The sequence below is a fragment of the Monodelphis domestica genome, chromosome 3 (genome assembly GCF_027887165.1).
Source record: "Monodelphis domestica isolate mMonDom1 chromosome 3, mMonDom1.pri, whole genome shotgun sequence".
NCBI classification, from domain to species: domain Eukaryota; kingdom Metazoa; phylum Chordata; class Mammalia; order Didelphimorphia; family Didelphidae; genus Monodelphis; species Monodelphis domestica.
Window position 1 is genome coordinate 228730873 of NC_077229.1, and position 7761 is coordinate 228738633.

Genomic DNA, 7761 nt, shown 5'->3' on the forward strand with positions numbered 1-7761 from the left:
GATTTCTTTATCTGAGAACTGCCTATCCATGTCCCTTGCCCATTTATCAATTGGAGAATGGCTTGATTTTTTGTACAACTGATTTAGCTCTTTATAAATTTGAGTAATTAGATCTTTGTCAGAGGTTTTTGTAATGAAGATTGTTTCCCAATTTGTTGCTTCCCTTCTAATTTTGGATCCATTCGTTTTGTTCGTACAAAAACTTTTTAATTTGATGTAATCAAAATTATTGATTTTACATTTTGTGATTTTTTTCTAGCTCTTGCTTGGTTTTAAAGTCTTTCCTTTCCCAAAGATATGACATTTTTACTATTCTGTGTTCATCTAATTTGCTTAAAGTTTCCTTCTTTATATTCAGGTCATTCACGCATTCTGAGTTCATCTTGGTGTAGGGTGTGAGATGTTGATCCAAACCTAATTTCTCCCATACTGTCTTCCAATTTTCCCAGCAGTTTTTATCAAATAGTGGTTTTTGGTCCCCAAAACTGGGATCTTTGGTCTTATCATAGACTCTCTTGCTGAGGTCATTTATCCCAAATCTATTCCACTGATCCTCCTTTATGTCTCTTAGCCAGTGCCAAATTGTTTTGATAACCACTGCTTTGTAATATAGTTTGAGATCTGGTACTGCAAGTCCCCCCCTTCCTTTGCATTTTTTTTGATGATTTCCCTGGATATCCTTGATCTTTTGTTCTTCCAAATGAACTTTGTTATGTTTTTTTTTTCTAATTCAGTAAAAAAGTTTTTTGGCAGTTCAATGGGTACAGTTTGTTTCATATTGCCAGTGTCACAGATTAGATGGATATGAACTTCTTCTATGTAGTAATGTCAGTTCTTTCTATATATACCAATAGCTCTCTGTAATCACTTTTCAATGATTTCTATCATAGTTTATTAAAAAAAAACTTTGCAATCAACCTACATAATATGTGCCTCATATTTATTCCTCCTATTCTTTTGCTTCAGTTTTCTAGGGTACAATTTAAATATTCTCATCAAAGCTTTTGTTGATAATAATAGCACCTACCTCAGAGGATTGTTGTGAAGATCTAATAAGATATTTTAAAAGTGTTTAGCACAGTGTCTGGCACAAGGTAAACTCTAAATGAATGTTATGTTGTATTTCTTCTTCTCATAGCTCTGGTAAATTATTTATTTTACCACTAAGATCACAGTTTCCATGCCACACTGAGATCAAGTAGGACTGAGTCTCAGCACTTTGTCCTCATTTTGGAGGGGTTGAATGAAAGAGTACTCACCCTTAGTAAGATTTCAAAATTGAGAATTATTCCCAGCAAGCCTAGTTTTCTTAGGTTAAAAGAAATCTTCCAGCAATCTGAGCCAAGTATGGATGCACTGCCTCAAGAGGTAATAGTAATTAATAACAGCCACAGTAGTAGGAAGAGCAGTAATAGTAGCTACAGTAGTAGTAGTAGTAGTAGTAGTAGTAGTAGTAGTAGTAGTAGTCGTCGTAGTAGTAGTAGTAATAGTAGTAGTAGTAGTAGTAGTCGTCGTAGTAGTAGCAGCAGCACCACTACCATCAAAAGTAGTAGCAGTAGTAATAAAAAATCTGAATTAATTTAACCCTCACAACTACCTTCAGAGGTAGGTATTATTATCTTCACTTTATAAATGAGGAAACTGAGATTGAGTAAGGTTAAGTGACTAACTCAGGACTAAAAAGGCAGTGTCTGAGGCAGTTTGATTTCAGATATTTTCTATTACAAGTTAAACTCTAATAGATTTCTCAGTATATTAACTAGATATCCCCAAAAGCTAAAATAATAATATTAATATAATATCTGACCTTTATGTAGCATTTTAAATTTGCAAAATGTTATCTCATAGATTTATATCTGGGAGGGACCTCAGATGTGAGTGAGTCACATTTCATCCTTTAACAGATGAAGAAACTGAGGCTTGAAGATGTTACTTACCCAGAGTCATGCAACTGGTAGGTGTCAGGATTCCCATTCAGATCATCCTCACAACTAGTCAATGGGGTCTATTACCATTGGTTAGATTTGTTGTAGAGAGTATTTTTGGTTGGGTTGGAGAAATTGTGTGTGTGTGTGTGTGTGTGTGTGTGTGTGTGTGTGTGTGTGTGTGTGTGAGAGAGAGAGAGAGAGAGAGAGAGAGAGAGAGTCAGACAGACAGACAGACACAGAGACACAGAGACAGACAGACATAGAGAGAGAGATGGAGACAGAGACAGAGAGAGTTGATTCTGATTTCTAGCTTGCTTCCATAGAGACTTCAGGGAATTTCTTCTTAAATGAGATCAAAATTCTCCTCTCTGTCTCTGTGTACCTTCATCTATCTGTCTTTCTCATATATAATATAAGCACATGGTTCCTCTCTTAAAGCAAGAAGGAAGAAGGAGGTCTCTTTTCCATGTTCTCATGACAAGTTCAGCTGCATGTAGGCATGTTGCACAATGTAATTAAAACATTTTTTCTCTAGGAAAATTTTGCTTCTTTGCCAACACACTGGGCATTTTTTAATAAAATAAAAATATTACATAAAAATAAATACAATACAAGAGGTCCTGGTTTTAAATCTGTTCTCAGGCTCTTCTAACTGTGTAACCCTGGACAAGTCACTTAATCCCAATTGTCTAGCCTTTATTGCTCTTCTACCTTGGAACCAATACACAGTATTGAGACTAAGATGGAAGGTAAGAGTTTAAAAAATCAATATATCACATTTTTCCCCTCTGGGTAAATGTGGGAATTATAGCTAATAGTTAAATCAAGAAAGATTTCATATAAAAAGGGCCACTTGAACTTGATCTTTAAAAAAACCAGGGATTACAAGACATAGAAGTTAGAAAGATGGGTATTCAGACCATGAGGAGCAACAAGTTCAAATGCACAGAGGTTGAAAATAGAGGTCTATCTATATGATAAGGAATAAGAAGGTAAGTATGACTGAATTACAGGGTCTCAATATGTAAGACTATAAGAAATATAGGAAGGAGTTAGGTTGTGAGTAAATTTAAATAACAGATGGGAGTTTAGATAATATGGGAGAAATGCCACAGGAAATCACCATATTTAATTGAGTTGGTAATTGACATGATCATATCTGTACATTAGGAAAATAGTTTTGTCAGTTGCATGGAGTATGAACAGGAGAGGGGAGATCAGAGCAGGGCATGATGAAGGTACCAACATGTTCCCAGCCACTCAGGGTTCCAAATTCAGAGATTTTTTTAACCTTTTCTTCTTTCTTATCTCTATATAGATTCAGTTAAAGACAGAGAGGGTTATTGAATCTTTTATTTTACTAGGATAGGTTACTCCAAGATGAGGAAACTATCACTAGCAATATAGAACAGAATCTGCTCTATTATTTGGTCCCCCAGAACACTGAAAGTTTGAGACTTCCTCAGAATTTAAGAATCTGTAGGTATCAAAAGTAATATTTAAACCCATATTTTCTTGATTTCAAGGTTAGCTCTCTATTCACTATGCTACACAACCAAATGAATTAACAAATCTTGCTTATGCTATTACCAAATACCTGTCACATCTGGCTCCTCCTTCTTTTTGATCATAAAGTCAGAAGGTTTCCTTTTGGTTTTATTCAATTCTCATCCTTTTTTCTTAGGTTTGATTGTGGAACCATCTTTGTAGATTCATGGAGAGTGATGCTTTAGAGAGGGTCTGTAGAATGAAAGGCAGATAAATATAGTCTTAATTTTCAAAAGGAGAAGAACGTGATTACTTTGTACATTAGACCAATGATCTTAATGTAGAAACCTGGTAAACATTATCAAAGGATGATTAAATGGATGGTTTGTAAACACTTAGAAGGAATGACGCCCACTATGAGCAAGCATGAGCTCATTAAGACCAATAATGACAAAACTGTTATTTGTAAAATGAGAAAGTCTGACTACATGATTTCTCACATCTTTACTGTTTTCTCTCTATGAGACTATGATCCTATGAAAATCCACAGTTTTTTCCTAGACTTGGTGACTAAAATAATGTGAAAGGATAATGCCATAGTTATAGCACATATGGATTTCAGCAAGATTTTGTATTACAAAAGCCTGCTATCTTGGTGAACAAGATGATGAGATGTCTATCTAACCCACATCACTCATATTTAGTGGACTTGGAGGTAGACAAAATTTTTTATTAAGTAATATTTTGTTAAATAATAGATGAAAATGTGAAGAACGTAATGAAAGAATTTTAGATTTAGAAATAGAAAGAAACTATTAAGATATATAGTCACCACCTTCTCCCTTTGTTTAGAAGTTGAAATTTCACTGCAAAGGTTGACGTGCCAAATTTATGCAGGTAATAAATGTCAGAGGCAGAATTTGAAATCAGGTTCTCTGACTCCAGGGGCAGTGTTCTTTCTTCTGTATGCTAACACCATGAAAATCTTCCATCATAATGGTCTCTACAAAAAAAGGAGGTGGCATGCTTATCATCATTTCAGATAGCATGAAATTTTAAGGAATATGAATAAAGGTTAAATTCTGAATTTGGGTTGAAAATTTAAATGTTCAAATAGATAATGAAAAATATGACTAGGCAACATTTCAAGAAAATAAAAATAAGACCTGAGGAGTTAACCAACTGCTAAAAACTATAGTCAACAGTGTGATATAATGTTGACTTACTTCTTTTGTGTCAATTGAATTTGTTTATCTCATAACATTTGTAAGATTTAGTCTTTTTTTTAAAAAACCCTTACCTTCCATGTTGGAATCAATACTGTATATTGGTTCCAAGGCATAAGAGTGGTAAGGGCTAGGCAATGAGGGTTAAGTGACTTCACCAGGGTCACACAGCTTAGAAGTATCTGAGGCCAGATTTGAAACTAGGACCTCCCATCTCTAGGCCTGGCTCTCAATCCACTGAGCCACCCAGCGGTACCCTGTAAGATTAAATCTTATAAGGAAACCAAAGGGGTAAATGAACAAAGAAGGCATTTATAAAATGATTGGGAATGTAGTTCTCTGAAAATGAATAATTTCTGAATATATTTACAAATGAACATTACTGATTAGTATGTAACTGAGTCAATTTCATAGTAAACTGATTATAGTCAAATGGAGTTGATCATAAGAAGCTCTTTATAACTTATTCTTAAATTTACTACATTAAGCATTAGTAGAGAGAAGGTTTGCAAAGTCATAAAGCTAAGTATAAATCCATGTACTATAAGCTAAGGAAAGAACACAGATTTGATGGGTATAAAGGTTCTGTAGCTTAGTGAAATAAAATTGATAAAGTAGTAGATTGTCATTTGTTTAAGGACTTTGAGTATCTAGGTCTCAAACAAAGTGAGAAATGTATAAATCTCACTTCACACTAGCTAGGTAATTCTTGAAAAATAATTTATACTCTTTATACTTCAGCATCCTGTCCTTTAAAAAGGAGTTGGAACAGATGGTTACCCTAGTTGTTGTCTCCATTACCTCTTCCTTGAACTATTGTGATGCTCTCCTAATTAATATTCATGCTTAACATATTATCCCACTCTAATTTTTCTTCTCCTCAATTGTCAAAGTGATTTTTCTAAAATGTATGTCTTACCATGCCTCCTATCTCCCTTTCTATAAAGTCTAGTGACTGTCAATTACCTTCAATATCAAATAGAAAATTCTCCATAATTTCTTTATATTTTTTCAGTCTCCATATATATTACCCCCTTCCATGAAGTCTACAATCCAATCATATTGTTATACTTGCTATTCCTAATACACTGATATTTAATATACTACCTCTATGACTATCTCATGATAATCCCAAGGTTTGAATACTTTTCTTTCCCTTATTTACCTCTTAGACCCTGGCTGCTCAAGACTCAGATATCTCATTCAAAGAGATTGAAAAATAAAAAAAAGAATGTCCTAAGTATATTAAAATATTTACAGAAGATAATTGTAGAAACAAAAAATATCAAGAGAATAGCAATTTACATAAAATCAAAACAATTAAAATATTTCTTTACAAACAAAACCAATGCAACCAAGATTAGAAGGGAAACTACAAATTTGGGGAGGGGTTATATAGCAAGTGTCTCTGAAAAAGGCCTTATTTCTCAAATAGATAGAGAACTGAGACAAATTTATAAGAATACAAAGCATTTCCCAATTCACAAATAGGCAAAGGACATGAACAGGCAATTTTCACATAAAGAAATTAAAACCATCTTTATTATCAGGGAAAAATACTTCAAATCATTATTGATTAAAGAATTGCAAGTTAAAATGTCTCTGAGGTACCACCTCTCCCCCACAAGACTAGCAAACATCACAAAAAAGGAAAATTATAAGTGTTCAAGGGGATGTGGAAAAATCAGGACACTAGTACACTTCTTGTGGAACTGAAAACTCAAACAACCATGCTAGTGAACTTTTTCCAAAGGTCCCTGAAATTGTGCATAACCCAGAAATACCACTACTGTGTCTGTATCCCAAAGAGATTAAAGATAGTGGAAAAGTAGTTACCTATATAAAAATATTCATGACAGCTCTTTTTGTGGTGGAAAATAATAAGAAACTGAAGAGATGCCCACCCATTGGAGAATGGCTGAACAAATTGTGGTATATTCTTTTATAAGAAGTATTTTGGAATACTATTGAATAGTGCCCTAATAAATGAACAAAAGATGATCACACACATGCGTACACTCACACACACACACACAAACAAAATCCTAGAAAGATTTATATGAAGTAATGCAAATTGAAATAAGCAGAACAAGGAGAATATTGTACACAGTAACAGTAATAATATATGATGATTAACTGTGAATGGCAAGATTATTATCAAAAGGATTTAGGATAACTCCAAGAGATTGAAGACAGAGAGAGACAGAATGCAAAAAGAAACATGACATTCTTTAATTATTGCCTCCATTAATTCTTCTCTAGAGAAAACATTTCATAACATGTCAAACATATATAACCTATATCAGACTATTTGACCTCTTGGGGAGGAGAGAGGAGTGAAAGGAAGAGAGTGAACTTGGGTTGTAAAATATCAGAAAATTAATATTAAAAATTATATTGTCATCTGGAAAAGAATAAAAAATATTATGATAAAAACAAAAAATAAAAGACATTCACATTTATATATTGATACTACAAGGAATGGAGGGACCCTAAGACAGTAGAAAAAGATGTTTATATATACTTTGACATATTTAAGAATTTATAATTTTATCAATGTATGTACTTTCCCCACCAATCAAGATCACACAGAACAGTTTTTAACAAAAGTTCTTTGAGAATTATTCTTGCTAAACATTTCATCAACTCATGAAAAATAAAAACCTTTGATAAACCTTTCAAAACACATCAAGGCTTGTCCTCAGATAACAGATATAGAGTGTAAGTTCATACTGATACCCATCTAAGTTTGGTAAGATTTGCCAGATCTTGAGTTCATTGTTTTAGCCATTGAGAGCCTAGGATGATCTCTGCGCCATGATGAAAAAGCAGAGTATGATTTTAAATAAGATGTTGGTTGATATTGGGTGAAAAACAGAATGTTACCTGAAGTTTACAGGAATGAATATTTCCATTTTAAAAGTTGTTAAAATTATATGTACTCAAATAACTCAGGTATTACTTTCAAATTTGAAAACAAAATAAAACAAAAAGACTCAGTAGACTTTAATGAAATAGGAATGTTGGAACAGAGAAAGTTGAGAAATTGTGCTTAGGAATATTGAGTATTCAAAGAGCATAATAGAAATTGTGTAATATCATTGATTGAGAAAGGATAT

The 7761-nt window shown here is 33.3% G+C and overlaps 1 long non-coding RNA gene across 2 annotated transcripts in view; it reads right to left on the reverse strand.

Annotated features, from left to right (window-relative positions):
* Window positions 1–4145, reverse strand: part of LOC103092953 (uncharacterized) — a 58158-nt gene extending 54013 nt beyond the window's left edge. For both annotated transcript variants that reach the window (XR_008917648.1, XR_464941.2), the window contains exon 1: window positions 3526–4145. This is a non-coding gene — a long non-coding RNA (uncharacterized LOC103092953). The remainder of the gene's footprint in view (window positions 1–3525) is intronic.
* Window positions 4146–7761: the final 3616 nt, after the last annotated feature.